Genomic DNA, 18,671 nt, shown 5'->3' with positions numbered 1-18,671 from the left:
CCCCCCTCTTCTTCCCCTCGCCCCGACACAGCAAGCAGGAGTCTCGGGGAGCAGCTCAAAGACAGAGGGCAGGAGCAGCACATGGTAGTGGGGGGAGGGACAGCTGAACTGACGCAAGCTGCACAGGGAAGTTAAGGGAGCGGGGAGCTGCTGGGGGGCTGCCCGTCCACCCTGGTTCCAACCACCCACCAGCTAGCTGCAACAGGCTGCTCTTCCTGCAAGCAGTGGACAAACCAGGCGGCTGCCAAACGAGGGTTAGAAGGGAGCATTGCACAACCTTAAACGAGCATGTTCCCTAATTGATCAGCAACGTAACAACGAAACAGTGTTAACTGGGACGACTTTAAGTGAGGAGTTCCAGTATTCAATTCAGCGTACGTCTATACTGCAGTCTGAGGTGTGGTTGCAGCTCATGTACACAAACCTGTGCTAGCTTTACCAGAAATCGCATGGCAAAAACTAGCAGTGAAGATGCCGCGGTGCCAGTTTCAATGTGGACTAGCAACATGAGTAGGTATCTAGAGTCCCAGGTGTTCTTGTACAGTCCACTTGGAAGCCTCTACACTGCTATTTTTTTTTTTTTGCCATACTGGTGTGGGTACGTTTACCAGAATTTCAGTCACAGCTTGGATTGCAGTGTAGACTCCTTGCAGGTTTCATAAGACTGGAGTTTTGCCCCAGTCTTTCTAAAAATATCTCTTTTCAGAAGCAGTTTGAGCTCCTTAGGATGAATGATGCTATTTAAATGTAATATGTTGATTAAAGGAATAGTACTAAAAAGATCTCAAAAAAACCAAAGACAGGATATAAAATCAGGACAGAAAACATTTCAGTAAATTTCTTTGCTCGTTTTATGTTGTTTGTTTGGGGTCTGTGCTGGCTAGCACAAGAGAACATGCTGTACTTTCCTAGGCTCTGTAGATAATAATGCATTTTAGATTTGACACCACTGCATAACCTGTCACTTAATGTAATGCATTGATAGAGTGAGATCATAGAATCCCATCTAGCGGCTCTAATCACTTTTGACTGTATCTGGCTTGGCTCAGCTGAAAACTATTCTCTCTAGACCCTATGGTTGTACTTCAACCTCAGTGAAGTTTTGGACTGAAGGAAAATATATATCACCAAGTCATGAAATGGCAGCCATACAGTCATTTATAACAATATGTAGAATGTGGCACAGAGCAATTTGGCAGCCATGTTTATATATGATAACTGTACAGTAGGTTTAGTTGTACTTTTGTGAAGTTACTTCCTTTATAAAAGAAAACTATTCTGTATTACTTCAGTACCTGGTCCAAAGAATACACCACAGTCAAGGTCAGGTTTCCTTTCAAGGCAAATAGTGAGTATAAAGTAAGACAGTCCCTTCTGTATACTGCAACTTTTAAATTGTGAAAAGCCTGAATTGGAGTATTAAGGGAAGATTTGTCTTTGAGTGATACACCAAAACTGGAGGTTAAACGTCAAATCTACAACTTTTTCTCTTATGTGAGAGTGGAAGGTCAGTGACAGAGTAACATGAGAATATCAGTTTTATCAGACGTGGAATCAGTAGACCTCTGTATACATGCTTTCCATGTCTGAGGGAGATTCTCCATGTGTTTGGGAGTTTGTGTTTTGATTTAGGTGTTGATAGTGGGAAGAATACTGTTCTACTTTAATAATTCTGATGTGGCCAAATATTGGCCTCCCGTCACCTTGGCAGAAATGATGAGTTTACCTTGTTATCGCTGTTTGACTACATCCTACAGAATCAGCAGTTGTCCAGGACTGTCATGGCTGACAGTTCAGAGGCTCCTGGAGTAATTTACACTGTGCAGGAGAGTTCAAGAAATATTACTACTTTATTCAACATCTGAGAGGGAAAACAGATGAAAACTGAGACTGTGTCAGGAAACTCTGACTCACAGGCAGATGATACCCAGAAGCTGCGGAACCTCCATAGCATGCATATCTTTACAGCCAACTAGATGTCCTTGTGTTCTTTATTTTGGATAGTGACTACACTGAGTTAACTATGAAAAGCACTATGAGAATCTACAAGTGCCAGGCATATTTAGAGCAGTGTCTGAAATGTAAATAAGAATATTAATATTAGCTCCAGATACCTAATTCCCTCTCAAGGGAATACTAATTAATATTAAAATAATCTCAATATTTGAAAAGATTAAAAGGAAAAGTATTTGTTTGGTTTTAAATAATGCTCTTAGATTTTAACATTAATTATTACCTAAAGTAGCACAAAATCCTATTTAGGACAGTTGGAAACAGATATCTGAACACGCAGAATGCTGAGAGATGTAGTATTCGTTTTCCATCCTGCTGTTTTAATGAGATTAATTGCATGTTTCCACTCAGCACCTAGAAGTAAATGGCTGATGGAAGGTTGGAAGAATAGTGTTGTAGAAAATGGATGCTAACAGGCCTCTGAAATATGATGATTACCAGCTATTTGAGATTCAGTGGCTGTAATATGATAATGAGCTATTATATTATGCAGGGAGAAATCATTGAAAGAGAAGTGACATGAAATAGAATTATATGAAAAATAAGACAAGATCTCATTTTGTTATTCTCCTGCCTCTTTCTTATGACAAATATTAAATAGGAAAGTTGAAATTTCCATTTATAAATGGAAATTCTCTGAGGAAGCCAACGTCAATCTAAAGTGATTAGTTTTATTTGTCAGGAAAGACTAGAAGACGAACAGCTGATCATATTAGCTAGACCTTGGCCATCAAGCTCAGCATCAGTAGGACAGTGCTTTGGATTAGTCAGTCAGAGTTGAAACATGACTTTTTTTCTGAAACACTGTTTGTATCATAGTTCACATCAGTATTGTTTTCTGTTGGTGCATCACAGCACCACTTAAGATATACTATATCTCATTGTGAATCTCATCCTAGTCACATACTCTGCATACGATTGCCTATGTAATTTCTTTTGTTTCTTACACCACATTACTCCAGTGCATGGGAGTGTGTCATGATCTGGCTGTAAACAAACCGACTTTTTGATCTGTGCTGTGTCTTCAGTTCCACTCATGTAAAGCTTTAGACAGTGGGATTTTCAGAAGTGCCAATGTGACTTCAGAACACAGATTCCATTGAAATTCACGTAATTAATCCTAAATCACTTTGCTTTTGAAAAATCCCACCCATCATCCATAACTTCCAAGTCCTTTATGAAGGTGGATGTGCACTATATGAACCTCTTGTTACAGATGGCAAAAATAAGTCAGTAGGTACCCAATTCATGAATGCGCCACATCTCTTTTACACTGGCATAGTATAAAGCACCACAAGAGGAAAAATCCCCAGCATGGGGAGGGGCAAAGACAGTGTAAGTGTTACCTTGGTCCCTACAGGTCTCGTGCTGAACTTTGTACTGGTGCATGATTTAACAGAACCTAGAGACTTGTCCATTGCTTATTACACCAGGCGAGGGAAGCAGAGGAGGGAGAAATTGCAATGTATCTGCATGTGTTCCAGCAAAACAACTGGCATATTTGGCTTTCCAGCCTTGATCACGTCTCTTTAAGAGAAATAGAGTTACAGACAGTTGTTAGACATTGTAGAGGCACAGATGGTTTCCGTATCTCTGAACAAGAAAACAACAAAAGTGGGGGGGAAGAAACCTACATGGCTAACTAGAAAAGTAAATTCATTAGGGGTAAAAGAGCATCCTTTTAAAATGTGAAAATCCTTGCATGAAACAACATGACTGGATTGGAACACTAATGTGCAAATCAATAATTAAGGGGTTCATTCTCCACTCCCTTGCACTTGGGGTAGTCAGGCAGGCCCACCTTTGCAAAATAAGACTGAGATATGACTGTTCTGGTCTGGTAGCCTTTTACACCTACTCTGCCCAAGCTTAAATGGCTACACAAGGTGCGGTGAGGTGGAAAAATAGACCCAAACATGTTATTTCCACTCTTTTGTGCAAGTAGGCATACAGTAATTCTATTTGAGGATTAAAATATCCCTGGCAACCCATGCTCTAATGATGTTTGGAAATCTGTTTAATCTCTGTATAAACAAAATAAATACAAAACTACTCATTAGTTAAGTGATGGAAAACAAAGAGTTGCAGTAAACATCTGCTCCTCAGGATATTGAGTAGTTAGAAGTGGGGTGTCCCTGGTTCAGTATTAGAACCAATATTTCTAAATATTTACTATTGACTTTGAGGTGGAAGGGGACAGCAAATTAGTGAAGATAGTTGGTGACGCTAAATGATTGTGCCCAAAGAAAGGAATTTGTGAGAAATGTATATATTGAATTAAAGATAGGATTTTTATTGGTTTTAGGGGAATTACTATGGTGCTTGTCACCATAGTATGTGAGCAGCTCAGAGACCTCATTTTAATACCCTTGGGAAGTCGGAAGTATGGTTAGCCTCATGTGACAGATGGCAAATGAAGGGACATGAAGAGAGAAGTCTGGATTTTCAGTGGTTCTGAGTGGTGCAAAACTGCCATAAATGGGAATTGAGGATTACACTATGTCCTAAGTGGGCATAAAGTTCCTCCCCTCCTGCTTCTCTCTCCCCTGCTGTAAATGACTGTCAGGGACAGAAGGGGCTATTCTCACCCGTATATTGGTCTCTAGAGCCATTATGAGGCAGCACAAGTCACAGGTGCTCTTAGGATTCTCTGACTTGTGGCTGAAGCCGGTTTGGCCCATGGAAAAACTCTGATTCCTAGTGAGTGTAAAGATGACTTAAATCAACCTTTGCTTCCTTCCCCTCAGCTGTGCTGAGCAATGCTGCAGTGCAGAGGGGCTGATTAGAAGCTGAACGTAGCCCTGTGTGTCTAAAGCTGGGCACCTAAACATTAAGATCAGATTTTCAAAAATGACTTAAGTGACTTACCCAAATTTACATGGCACAGCCAGGGTTTAACCCTGTTCTCCTGCCTTGCAGCCCTGAATCATAGGGCCATCCTGCCCCAAAACTTGCTCATTAGACAACACTTCAGTTACCGTCTTTCTTAAATAGAAGTAAATTGGGAGGTGCAAGTGCCTGTAAGGATAGTATAACAAAATGGGAGCTCTGGGCATTTAGAAATCTGGACAAAGTGAAAAGTACCATTCCACATGCCATTTAAAATTAGACTGTGCAGACTGCAAGGGGAATATATGGTAGTGATTGGCTTGCATTGGCAGCAGAGATTGTGGCTGAATAGATGGAAATCGTATGTTTGTGATTCTGTAACCTAAAGCCCTTGGTGGATTGGACAGCCCTATGGCAGATGAACTTGCTTCTCATGCAGCAGCAGTTAAGAACAAATAGAGACGCTCAGGAGAGGACAGAAAGCAATACTGTGCCTCACGCTACTCTTTGGGGGGAATAATGTGCACAGAGGAGTGGAAACTGTGTGAGGTTGCACTCAAATGCCCTGAGCTGCGGGTCTGGCAAAACGCTGCTTGGTGTATGGAGGAGGCTGGAAGGAAAAGACGCCTGTAGCCCATTAGTTTATTTCCCTACCCCGCCATACTAGACCTATGTATTTTTAAATTAATGCTGCTGCCAGATGGACAATCATAATGAGGAGTGAGGCGACAAGTGTTCTATAAACTGAGCCTTAGCAGGCCTGTTTTGTTTCTGAAATCTGAAGATGACGAAGATAGAACCCTCTTTGAGTCGTTATTTCTGTCTAAGCATCACCCAGGTCTTAATAGTACCTGACAAGCAGGGCAGAGTTTTACAAACTAAGGCACTTTGCTAGGCCCTCTGCTGTTGTGTGCTTTTAGTCCACCCCATGGGATTGCGGGCCCTGTGGTGCACTGGGGCTAAGGCAGGCTCCCTGCCTGCCCTGGCCCTGTGCTGTTCCCAGAAGCGGCTGGCACCATGTCCCTGTTGGCTCCGTGCATGGTCCTTGCTTTCAGGCACTGCCCCCTACAGCTCCCATTGGCCAGGAACAGGGAACCACGGCCAATGGGAGCTTTGGGACTGGTACCTGCAGGTGAGGGCAGTGCGCGGTGGAGCTGCCTGCTCCACCTCACCCCCAGGAGCCACTGCCGGACATGTTGGCCAATTCTGGGAGCAGCGCAGGGCAAGGGCAGGCAGGAAGCCTGCCTTAGCCCTGCTGTGCGCCACTGCCACCCCGGAGCCACTTGACATAAGTGGTGCCAGGCTGGAGCCTGCACCCCAAACCACTCCTGCACCTTGCACCCCAACCCTCTGCCCTGAGTCCTCTGCCGCACCCCTCCTGCACCCCAACCCCTTGCCCTGAGCCCCTTCCTGCACCCCACATCGCTCCTGCCCCAGCCGTACATTCATGGCCCTGCATACAATTTCCCCACCCAGATGTGGCCCTTGGGCCAAAAAGTTTGCCCACCACTATGCTAAGGGGATGAAAAGAAAAGAAATAGATCTTTGGAATGACTCCAGAATTGCAGGAGGGAAGAAAGTAGAACCAACATGGCATTGTGATCCCACGGATCCTGTAAAGAGAAGTGCATAAACACTGTACAGTCAATTCCAAATACAACCACTCTACAATTCTGGTTACTGCAACACGCTGTTCTTTGCCCCTGTGGGGAGGAGTATTGGATGGAGAAATGTAGCATGTGAGCAGAGAACCATCAGTTACTGACAGATGCTACTGGCCAGAACAACAGGCCCTCGGTTAACAGTACAGAGCAACAGGAGCTCGAAAATTCAATGAGAGGGGAGGGGGATTGACGACAAGATCGCATGTGGAGTTTTGGCTCTGCTCAGTTGGAATATCATACAGCCTGCCCCTGCCTGCTCAGCAGGCCTACAAATCCGTCTTCCTGAGGGCATATAAGGAAATGCAGTGTTGGGTTTCCCTGGGAGGTTTCTTTGCCTGAGGCTTTTTCTAGAGAAGATAATTAGGATCAGAGTAATCCGCTTTAGCTCAGCCACCAAGGAAACTGCCACCCACTTTCAGCTGGTTGCCATTTACCTCATAATTACTCCTTCACAAAGCCTACAACTGATATTAAAAAAAAAAAAAATCCCACCCACTCCAGTGAGAAACACTGGTGGATCGAAATACCCTAGATTCCATTTTCAAGTAGAAAATTAACCCTCTAGCATCCCCATGAGCTGGGATTTGTTTCTGAAGCCCAAATTATTTTGTTATTTATTCAGAGTTGTATTTAAGCCTGGAAGTAATAAAATATAAAGACCAGCTTTTGCCCCAGAAGAGCATAACTAATTGGAAACATAAATTGTTGGAGTCCCCACTCAGCTCTAAGCAAAAGCCATACACTTACAATCAAAAGGTCTCTGTTTTATTAACAAAAAGGTCATTCCAAAATAACACTACATGAACCCTAAAATTTCTCCTCAGGCTTAGTTGCTTCTAGAATTGCTTCTAAATACCTTCTCTCAGATCTTCTCCTTTCTAAACTGTAACTTCCTCTATGAGATGTCCTCCTTCTCTGTTTCAAATAGAGTTATATTAGCTGTTCCTAGTACCCAGTGATTCAGCAGTAATTAAATTGCAGCTCCTAACAGACTTCCAACACCTGCTGACAAGGTGGAGCAAATGAAGAACCCTGCAACCTTGTTACAACATTCAGCCAGCTAGCAAACTTCAGGGAAGGTAAGGCTAGGATCCACAGAATACAGTTTTCATACATTCTTTCTTTTTTTCTTTTTGTTGTGGTTATTGTTAAAGCCATTGTGTAAATTCAAAATGAAACAGTATTCAAATTCTTCTTTTTATATTTTATCAGCATGTTAACCCTAGCTCTCTTTTGCAATCAGTAGTGCCATGACTGTGCTGGTTAAAAGAAAATTGCTTTTTATTGTTATAAGTATTCCATAAAACTAACAAATGTCTGTTTTTGGCAGACTGTTAAAAATTCTCAGTCATTAGAATGATATTTAGTAGCACTGCTCCATAATTCTGTTTCTGTTTAGAATAGCCAGGATCATGGTATTTGAGATACCAACTCTTCACACCAGTGCATTTAATACATGTGATAGGGCTTGGGACTGATTCTGTTCTCACTGCTGACTTTTTTTTTTTATTCCAGTATAATTCTACTGAAGTCAAGAGAGAGTGAAATAAAAGTAGCATAAGTGACAGGTGCATCAGGCTATTTGTATTCTTGACAGTACCTTCTAAACTAGATAAGTCAAATTCTGCTCCTGATCATACTACAGTAGAATAATTGAAAGCAGCTTTTGTCCTTACAATAGCTCAGTTAAATATTCTGTGCCATGTCCTCAACTGGTATGAATGAACTCCCCCAATTTACACTTGCTGAGGATCTGGCTCAGGGTGACTTGTTGCTGTATATTTTTATCCATGTAATCATTTTTATCTATCTAATCATAGAATTTTTTTAATTACCAGTTTTTAAATTCACGACTACCTAGATGCAGCACATTGAGAAGGATTAGTCAGAGAGCTAGGGGGTAATGGTCGTGGTCTCAGAGGTTTAGAAGTGCCTTACAGAAAGAGGTAGAACTAGGCTACTTTGTGCTATTACATTTTGCTGGAAAAATACGAAAGAAGAGTAGAAATATAGTTACATTTATCATAATGCCCAAAAGACATTCCTGTAACAACCACATGAATGCTAAAGTCCATTCAGTGCCAGGTGCTTTCTATTTTTCTGTTAAACATCCTGGCAAAGTTGATTAATTTGAGTTGCACTTAAATTAATGGAGGTAGCCTTCCACAGTATTATCAAGCTGTGATTTTTGTCAGCTTTCACAAATGAAAGAGGATTGGACCAGCCCTGTGGCTGGTAGATCTCTAAGGAAAAGTGGTACTCTTTCTCAGTGTCCCAGCATCCCAGGCTGCTGGAGGTGATGTTTTTTCATAGGACATAAAATCAAGTCTTGATTACTTGTCTTTAAACATCCCATGTCAATGTGAATAATTACGTTCTGCGTACCTTCATCATTGTATTCTGCTGTGTACTGCATTATTCTTTTTCACTTCTTGTCTGTAGTGTGATGGTGTGCGCTCTTAAAAACCGTAGATGTGCCATTTAATCGTGGATGAAATGAGCCTTGTATATAGTTTTTATATCTGTTTGTAAATTCCTTTGGGATGAATGGTGCAAATTATTTAAAAAAAATAATCAAGAATGGGAAGAGTGGGAAACTACCTGTTACGCATGTATTGGTGATGGTTCTGTTTGCATCAATCTATTATATGCTGCTTTTGCTTTACACAAGTCCCAGTATTAGTATTTGCTTTACACAAGTCCCCACAGATGAGGGAAAGAACAGAGCTGAACCTTTGGGCAGATTATTATAAATTTGTGTTTCAAGTTAGAGGCAAAATAATAGATGTTTTTACTACTTTTGTCTGTGGCCTGGTGTACAACTTTCTGTTTTTTTCAGTGAAAACTGCTCTTAGCAGTGAAATCATAGCACATTCTTTGGGGAATCTATAATCCTGCAATGAGTGAGAAATGCAGGTAAACTTGTATTCCCATTCAAACTGTCCATTGTATCTTGTGTAATAAATTGACCTTCCCCTCATTTTTTTTTTGGTTTATTTTCCTTCCTTGGCAGCAGTTTTAATTTTTCTTGGCTTCTTCCTTGTCCTTTCTCTTGCTTTTTCTTCAGTTCAAAACAAAATCTCTAATGATAAATTTGACTTCTGCCCTAATCTAGCTGTGTACTTTAATAATTTTTTTGATGCGATTACGCCATTCGGCGGCTGTTGGTTTTTTAAAGCCTTTGCATGTCTTTAATTTTTTAGTACCATTGATAACAGCATTTGCATGTCTTTCATATTGCAGCAGCACCTAACCATGGGGTTTCTAATTCAATATGTGCTAGAGTTACAAATCTCTTTTCAAAGATAATGATCTTGTCATTGTTACTCCCACCATGATATACTGAACTTTTACATCTTCAAACTGCTTTACAAACATGAAATAATTGATCCTCACAACACCCATGTGAAGTTTTATTACCTCCATTTTCAAAAGTGACCACTGATTATGAGTAAGGCTACAAGTATGTCACGGAAGTCATGGATTCCATGACTTTCAGCAACCTTCATGACTTTGGGGGCCCTGCAGCAGTCCAGCTGCCACGGCAGCAGGTAGCCCCTCGCAGCTCCCAGGTGCCGCGGGTGGCAACTCCCACTACCCTCCCACAACTCCCTAGCCCTGCAGGGTGGTGGGGGACACCCCCCACCACAATTCCTAGCTGCTGCTGCTGGTGGCTGGAAACCCCTCCCCGCAGTTCCCAGCCCTGCTGGGTAGCATGGGGTCACACCTAGCCCCATGGTCAGGGGCGGGGGACCACAGCTCCCTGCCGCTGCATGCAGTGGGGCAGGGTGCTGGATCTTCCTCCCTCCCCATTTTGTCACAATGTTTTTAGTAAAAGTCAGGGACAGGTTCCAGCTTCCATGAATTTTTGTTTATTGCCTGTGACCTGTTCATGACTTTTTACTAAAAGGATCCATGACAAAATTGTAGCCTTACTTATGAGTATTAAGGTGTCACCAGCTGGTCACTCAAAAACTTACAGCCAAATTTTGGTTTGCAGGGCATTATCTTTTCCATCATGGGACCATAGGGTAAGAAGGGACCACAAGGGTCATCTAGTCTAACGTCCTGCCAGGAGGCAGGATTTGTTGTGCCTAAACCATCCAAGACAGATAGCTATCCATCGTCTTCTTGAAAACCTCCAGCGAAGGAGCTTCCACAATCTCCCTAGGCAGTCTGCTCCATTGTTCTACTGTTCTTACAGTTAGGAAGGTTTTCCTGAGGCTTAATCTAAATCGGCCATGCTGTAGCTTGAACCCATTGCCCCTTGTCCTGCCCTCTGTGGCAAGAATAATTTTCCTCCATCTTTTTTATGGCAGCCTTTCAAGTATTTTAAGACAGCTATCATGTCTTCCCCCCTCCCCCAATCGCCTCTTTTCCCAACTAAGCAAACCCAGATCCTTCAGCCTTTGCTCATATGGTTTGCATTCCATTCCATTGAACATCTTTGTCACTTGCCTCTTGATCCTTTCCAGTTTCTCTACATCCTTTCTATACGTTGGTGAAAAAAATTAGACACAGTATTCCACTTGTGGCCTAACCAGGTACTATCACCTCCCATGACTTGCATGCTATGCCTCTGTAAATGCAACTGAAAATTCCATTTGTTTATTTTTGCAACAGCATCACATTGTTGTCTCATGTTGAGGTTGTGACCCACCACAACTCCCAGATCCTTCTCAGCATTGCTGCTGCCAAGCCAATTATCCCTCATTCTGTATTTGTGCATTTGCTTTTTCTTTCTGAAGTGTAGCACCCTAAATTTGTCTTTGTTGAATTTCATTTTGTTGTCTATAGCCCGGTTCTCCTAAGTTCTTATTAGGACTGTGAGTGCCTACTCAGGACAGACTGTCAAAAGCAAGGCACACACCCCAAGCTGGTGGTATGTTCTATAACTTAATTCGATTTCACCAATACAGTAACAAATGCGAACTCCTAAAGTACTGAAGTAATCTCATAATGGAGTCACGGTCCCCTTAGACTGGAGTGTCTATTTTGCCACCCAGGCAAACTGGACTGTGTGATAGATGGTCAATTACATAAAAAAATCGCAATAGATTCAGGTTACTCCCAGTTCCAAGAGACCAGTCAGTCACCCAGGTCAATTTGCATCCTAGATCTCACACCAAAGACAGTGCTGGGTAGACAGTTCTATAGTAAATGATCTGAAGGGTTATTGGCTAAGAAAAAAAGAATGAGAGGTATTGAGAGCTTAAAGCGGGTAAAAAAAATATGTACAGATGAGTCGTCTATAATTCCAAATGGTAGCAGAGGTGTAGTAATCTGCCAGTTTCCCCAAAGCCTCTCAGGGTTAGCTATACTAACTCTGGGGATCTCTGTCTTCTCGTTTTGTTGTTCTGCCCTGTTAGAATCCAAACAGTCCAGAGATGAGGAATTTTTTCTTGTGTCTGTTCTTATAGCTTCTTCTCACAGAAAACAAGTTGACAGGGTCACTCTCTTTCTTGGATGGAGAGAGAGGAATGCATTTAGAGTCTTTGATCTCTGATCACCACACACAATGACCATTGGCTTTGAAATGTGCAAAAATTAGCACTTTCCTGTTAAAAGTTCATTGGCATTACACAAGGCTTCTATCTTGTTTGAAGGGTTATTTAGTTACAGGGGTAAATGTAATATAAATGTTTGTTACATTATAACAGGGTACGGACAAATGAAAATGCAAGATCCTGATAGCTTTAATAAAGTTTAAACACCAGATACATTTAACAATCATTTTTGATCTATACTAATACACAGGTGAATTTGCCTCGCTTCCAGTTATACATTTCTCGGTGTTCAGTGAGGCCTGGGTCTTTGGCATGAGCAGGCACCTGGTCTGTCGATGTCACGCCCTACTTTCTATCTTTATCAGTTAAGCGCCAGTCGTTGATAGCTTAATTTCCCCCTCTCTTTACCCCTGAAACTCCCACTGAAGTCAATAGGGGATGGCTGTGCATTGCTAAGGACAGAATAGGGTGAGTTCCTATTTGTTGACTGGGAATCAGCTATAGCTTGTGCAGATTTCCACTGATGTTTTGTCTTCTTCACAGTCCAAGTTCATGTTTTGTTTTATACTAAATATTGTCAGGCTATAAAACTAAAAGCCTTTCTGACATTTCTTTTTCCTTTTGTTATTTTCAAAACTAGTTCATTGTTATCTTTGCCGGTCTCATTTCTAATTCTTTTGTGCTATTAACATTAAGCATAGATCTTGTATGACCCAATTCCCTTCTCAGCTTGGGGCCGGGAGGGGAAGGAAGGAAGCATTCTTTCAGTGTATCGTTGTGTTTTTCGTAGCAGAAGAGATGAGTTTTGTTATGCTTGCGTCTCAATTTTTATTATACAATAGTTTTCATCTCCTTAAATTATGCTTTGCTCTCAGCTATAGTATTTGGGTATGTTCAGTGTTTTAAATATGGTATCAGCAGGACTCAAATTGGGATGGAATATGGCTGTATAGAAAACCAGGGCCTCTCCTAAGCTTTCTTAATGTCCTCCAGAATCTCAGATTTAATTTTTTTTAAAGTACGTTTCCAGCTATAGTGGTTATGAAAAAAAACTTGAAACCGTGAACCAAGTTCATGCAGTTGTACATAAGAAGGGCCATGCATACTGGGTTAGACCAATGGTCTCTCTTGCCCAGTATCCTGTTTTCTGACAATTGCCAATGCTGTCAGATGCTTCAGAAGGAATGAACAGAACAGGACAATTATTGAGCGATTCACCACTGTCGGCCCCTCCCAGCTTCTTGTAATTACAGTCTTAGGACAGCCAGAGCATGTGTGCCTGAGTTTGCAGATAGTCTGAGAGGTACAAGTTGCCTCATCCATCTTCTGAGCTGTCAGTATTGATATTTGAATGTCAGCATTATGATCTGTTTCAGGGCTCATCAAAATCTGGAAGAATGGAAGGAAAAGTTCCGTGAGTGTTCATTTTTAGCAATGTGAGTGGGTGGGCTTGGGAGATCCCATTACTTGTCTTTTCACCTTAATCAAGAAGGAATCACAAGTGTCAAGGAACATACAAGCCTCACTAAGGAGCCCACAAGTTTGTTTGAATCCTGCTGAAGGGGAACTAATCCTGAGAACCTAAAAAACATGCATGTTCATGTTCTGCATAATTTACTAAGAGTGGTGTCTCATTGTGGCATCTCAAGTGGGTGGAGCTTGGAAGAGTACCATTACCTGTTTCCATCCCCCAGTTTGACCCCTGGGGTATCAGGCTAATTCCATTTAATCAATATATTGACCATATTACTTGCCAGTTCTGCATAAGCTAAAAAATGTATATATTATTATAGCCAATATCTAGAATCTAATGTTTTTTAAAAACAAACATGCATATTTTAATGCTAGATGAAAGTTGTCATGACCTGGATGCATCCTCCAGGTGCTATGGCTCTTGTTTTTCTGGCACACTGTACATTGAAGTCCTCTCAGTTCCACAAATACAGCTCCTGTTGACCCCAGGAGAAAATTTGGCCTGCTGTTTGTTGAATGGAAAATAGGGTCAGGTAATCACTGAAAGCATGTACTTAACTCTGAGACAAAAGCAGAGTCTTGTACTTAACATGTACAAGAGCATGTACTTAACTATTCGACATTGGTGAGGCCTCATCTGGAGTACTGTGTCCAGTTTTGGGCCCCACACTTCAAGAAGGATGTGGATAAATTGGAGAGAGTCCAGTGAAGGGCAACAAAAATGATTAGGGGACTGGAACACATGAGTTATGAGGAGAGGCTGAGGGAGCTGGGATTGTTTAGCCTGCAGAAGAGAAGAATGAGGGGGGATTTGATAGCTGCTTTCAACTACCTGAAAGGGGGTTCCAAAGAGGATGGCTCTAGACTGTTCTCAATGGTAGCAGATGACAGAACGAGGAGTAATGGTCTCAAGTTGCAGTGGGGGAGGTTTAGATTGGATATTAGGAAAAACTTTTTCACTAAGAGGGTGGTGAAACACTGGAATGCGTTACCTAGGGAGGTGGTAGAATCTCCTTCCTTAGAGGTTTTTAAGGTCAGGCTTGACAAAGCCCTGGCTGGGATGATTTAACTGGGAATTGGTCCTGCTTTGAGCAGGGGGTTGGACTAGATGACCTTCTGGGGTCCCTTCCAACCCTGATATTCTATGATTCTATGATAAGCACGTGCCTGTTGAAGTCAATGGGACCTGCTTAAGTGCTTTCTTCAAGAGGGATGGAATTAAATTTATACTTAACTGCTTTCCTGAGTTGGGCCTAGGTCATGATGCTTAGCTTCCAAGAAACATATCAGCTTTGTTTTTGGAGCACGGTTTCTCTGCAATGCATTTTCTGTCTTTAAAAGGTCATTCTGCTTAATCACCACTTTGAAGTTTACCCCTTATGTCACTTGTGGCTGTTTTATTCGGGGAAAATACGGACGTGTGGTAACCCTGTATTTACCAGTTGGAGAGAAGTGATTTGTTTCCTTTAAAAACATTGAAGGCACAAACCAATGGATATTGAATGCATTAATAATACTTAATAAAGCTTTATGAATCTCTTGTATAATATTAATCTTGCTGAGGAAACTGACTGTATTTTAAAAATGCATATTTTCTTTGATAGTCTCTCTTGTACAAGTTCAGAGCCTCCATACCATTTCGAGGCCTCCCAAGCTTATAGAACATGTATGGTAAATTTGCCAGTAGGACGTAAGGACTTACGGCTGATCTGATACATCTGCTCGCACATGCACCAGGTAGATTTATGGCTGGAAAGGCATTTGATGAATAGTAATGTAAAGATATCTTGTAGAACCAACAGCTGTCTGGATAGATAGTGTGTTCAGATCAGAGAGCAGGCTAATGCCAATGTATACTAGAGAAATATATGGACCTCAATAAGGGCCTCTTCTTGTGAGGTGCTGAGTGCTGAACGTGTGTAACATGCTACAGGATTTGGCCCCAAGATACCGTATGTTTTACTGGTTTTCTTTCAGCACAGATTAAAAGATACAAACTAGATTATTTAGCATGAATAGCAGGGATTTTTCTTGTCACAAATGTCTTTGTACAGTTCATTGGTTTTTCTCTTTTAAGTAATTTATTCAGTTCTAATAATTATAGAATGACAAAAGCAAAATCTATAGGTCAGATCACCTTCAGATATCTACCGTAACTCTGTTACACAAGCTCATAGCTTTCTCAAGCTCTGTAATTTTGAGATAAGCCTTCCATGCTTAGTACAGAGATAATTATTTTTTTTTTATTGAATGTTTCAGTCATTTCTGAGATACAGGAAAATGTGTGTGTGTGAGGGATGCACAGACAATACTTTCTATTTAAATTGAAACACTTTCCACACACCGCCTGCCACCTTCCTAAAGGTTCTGGATTCCTTCCTGGCACAGGATACGTGAATAGCAGTCTCTGAAGAAGAATCTGTTACACAGTAAAGGCATTATTTAACTAAAAGAGAAACAAAATTATATTGCTAGCCCTGGGGACATAAAACATAGACCATACATGAGACAATAAGGGCGCATTGTGGAAAAGAGGTGGTGTAACGGACTAGGGCTTCCTGGTTCTGTCTATGATCCAAAGCTTGGAGTAGGCTTATTTTTTGATTCAGATGCACCTGAAGCCATTCAAAGGAAACTTCAACCCCTGATTTTTTGGACTATGATGTTGTTTGAAGGTCTCAGTACCACTGAAAATTAATCCAGACTCAATCTCTGATTTGACCTGAATCTAAAAACCAAACCTCGTCTCAAACCAGATCCAGATGGTTACTCTTTCAAGTAGTTGTTGAAGACGTGGTGTGGTAGAAGATCCTTTGTGCAGATTTAACTTTAAAATGCAATGCCAGTTATAAATCCAGGAAAAGACAACTCCTGGTGCAACTTTGCGTAGGTAATATTGAGTGCATTTGGAATGAGGGAGAAAATGCAGGATGTTGTTTGGGGAGAAAAATACACTAATATCAATTGTATTTTTATCCAGGTTGCTTCAGCAAACTGATCCATGGAAATACTGTGTTTTATGTCTAGGTGGTTGAAGTGAAGTTCATTATATCTCATTGGCAGAAGTTTAAGTATAAAGGTCTTAAACCAGTAAGTGACTGCATACATACATTCTTATTCATAACATACATATGTTTCCTGCTTTCTAAAATGAATTTTAATATTTTATATGGCTGGTGTAGGGCATAAAAAGTTATGGCATTTCAGCAGACCCTTACATTTTTGCATGAGTTTCAATGAAATTTTTCTGCAGACTTCGTGATGGGGTCTCTTAGTCTCCAATATTATAATTAAGAGTCCATCAGTAATTAAATTTTGGTTTAAAAATGTGATTAAAAATCAGCATCAATCATTGGTTTGTACATTTGAGGGAGCAGATAATTTCCTTTGTGTAAAAACAAAGGATGGCCAAACTCATTCCCCTAACAGCAACATACAACACCGTGTCCATGCTAAAACTAAGGTCTGTGATTGGGCAGGAGGTCACTTCACTTGAGGGTGGTTGTCTTCTGATGAATGCAGAAGGTTAAGACAATGCAAATACCAGAAGAAAAAATTTAAGCTGCCTGGTCCACCAATTGAATGAACAACTGCACAGAAGGAAAGAAAATTCAACTAAAAAGAGTTTAAAATATGACTGTCCACGGCCACTGCTTATCTTGGTAATATTTTCTCATATCCTAGCTCTAGAAATTTAGTGTTAACTATGGTAAAAGATTGTATAAATCTTCACTGTGATGCACTACTGTATTAGGAAACACAGTTTAATAAGCCTGGCTTGACATGGGAAATTGGACTTAAGGGGAGGCCTTATTTCTTGGGAGTCTGGATTAGGGAAGTAAATAGATAGGTAAATAGCTCCGTAAACTAAGACACACAATGTGTCTGAACTAGGGACTTGGGAACATCCCAGGAACCATTTACAAAGGACAAGGTAAGTCAGAAACGTAAAGATGAGTAGAGAATACGTTGTATGTGGACAGAGCATGCTGTACGTGGATTGGTTCTTACAAAGTTACTCAGCCAATCCCAAAATGTGTGGTGCAGTGTGTAATAAATGCAGTGTGATGTGTAAATGTATATAAAGGAAGAGTTTCTGTGTAACTGTGGATGTATGTGATATGCGCTATGCCCACCCCTCTATTTTTGAATCTGATCAACTCAGCGTAGCTTTGTTGTATTGCCAAATAAAGGAACTGGAGTTAGACTGAATTCTTGGGGAACAGGTGGAAGAGGTCTTGGGGGAACCCCAACATAGTGCACATAACACTATGGATCTCCTTGGACAGAATATTAAAGGGATCAAACAGCATTTTATATAGATCACTTGTCTGGTTTTTATTTTTTTTTAATCTAAACTTTTCCCAGTTAAATATTTTGAGATGCAGATGGGACTCTGAAGAGGGAAACCGCATTTATGGTCATAATAAATAACCTAATAATGAGATTTCTCTGGTGTTATGATTTTTTTTAAATAGGTACTCTTTGCAGGCATGTTTGCCAGTCGTCATTTAGACATGTCTTAAAACATATTTTTTTTACTGAAAGTTTAATTTAATTTTCTTGTTGCAGTGACCTCTAGTGGTCAACATATTTTGTGTATTATGTTCACGCCTCCTCGCTTCCCTCCCCAAGAAACCCAACTACCGTACATTCTAAGACTGTTAAGGTTTTGAAAGTCTTCACAGGAAACAAGATGGCCTGCTTTCTACTCTCCTCTCTCCCCCCCCCCCGTCACTGCAGCAGGATGTAATTATTGTGATGATTTGCATTGCAGTTTTCTTGAGACAAATGTCAGCTTCGTCAAAGCTTCGTTTCGTGAGATGGTAGGACTCTTTTTCATGAACACAAGTCCAGAAACTTACTGAGGAACAATTAAGTTCTGAATTGTGGCTTTGGCATGAACCCTGAATAAGGGGCAGCCAGTGATGCAGATTGTGACTCCAAGAATCTCAACCTGACTCCTGGTTTTCTCCCTTACTCCAGATGTTTCTGGTGCATCATATATCCTCCTGGCGGAGCTATGCTGGCCGATGCATTGTGAGGTAGAGCCAAGGGCTCTACATGTTCCCTGCCCACTCCCACCCATAAATGCCAGGGTATTTATCAGTCCCATGGAGCCATTATGATCCCTCACATTTCTGTGTGGCCACTTAAACTGGGTCATGATTTGGCCCTAAATTTG

At 41.1% G+C, this 18,671-nt stretch overlaps 1 protein-coding gene across 3 annotated transcripts in view; it reads left to right on the top strand.

The window, feature by feature from the left end:
• Positions 1–18,671, top strand: part of GALNT18 (polypeptide N-acetylgalactosaminyltransferase 18) — a 383,448-nt gene that overhangs the window by 143,103 nt on the left and 221,674 nt on the right. The window lies entirely within an intron of this gene.

Source organism: Lepidochelys kempii, chromosome 6 (assembly GCF_965140265.1).
Source record: "Lepidochelys kempii isolate rLepKem1 chromosome 6, rLepKem1.hap2, whole genome shotgun sequence".
Classification (NCBI taxonomy): domain Eukaryota; kingdom Metazoa; phylum Chordata; order Testudines; family Cheloniidae; genus Lepidochelys; species Lepidochelys kempii.
The sequence above is the reverse complement of the archived record's forward strand: the minus strand, read 5'-3'. Positions and strand labels throughout refer to the sequence as shown.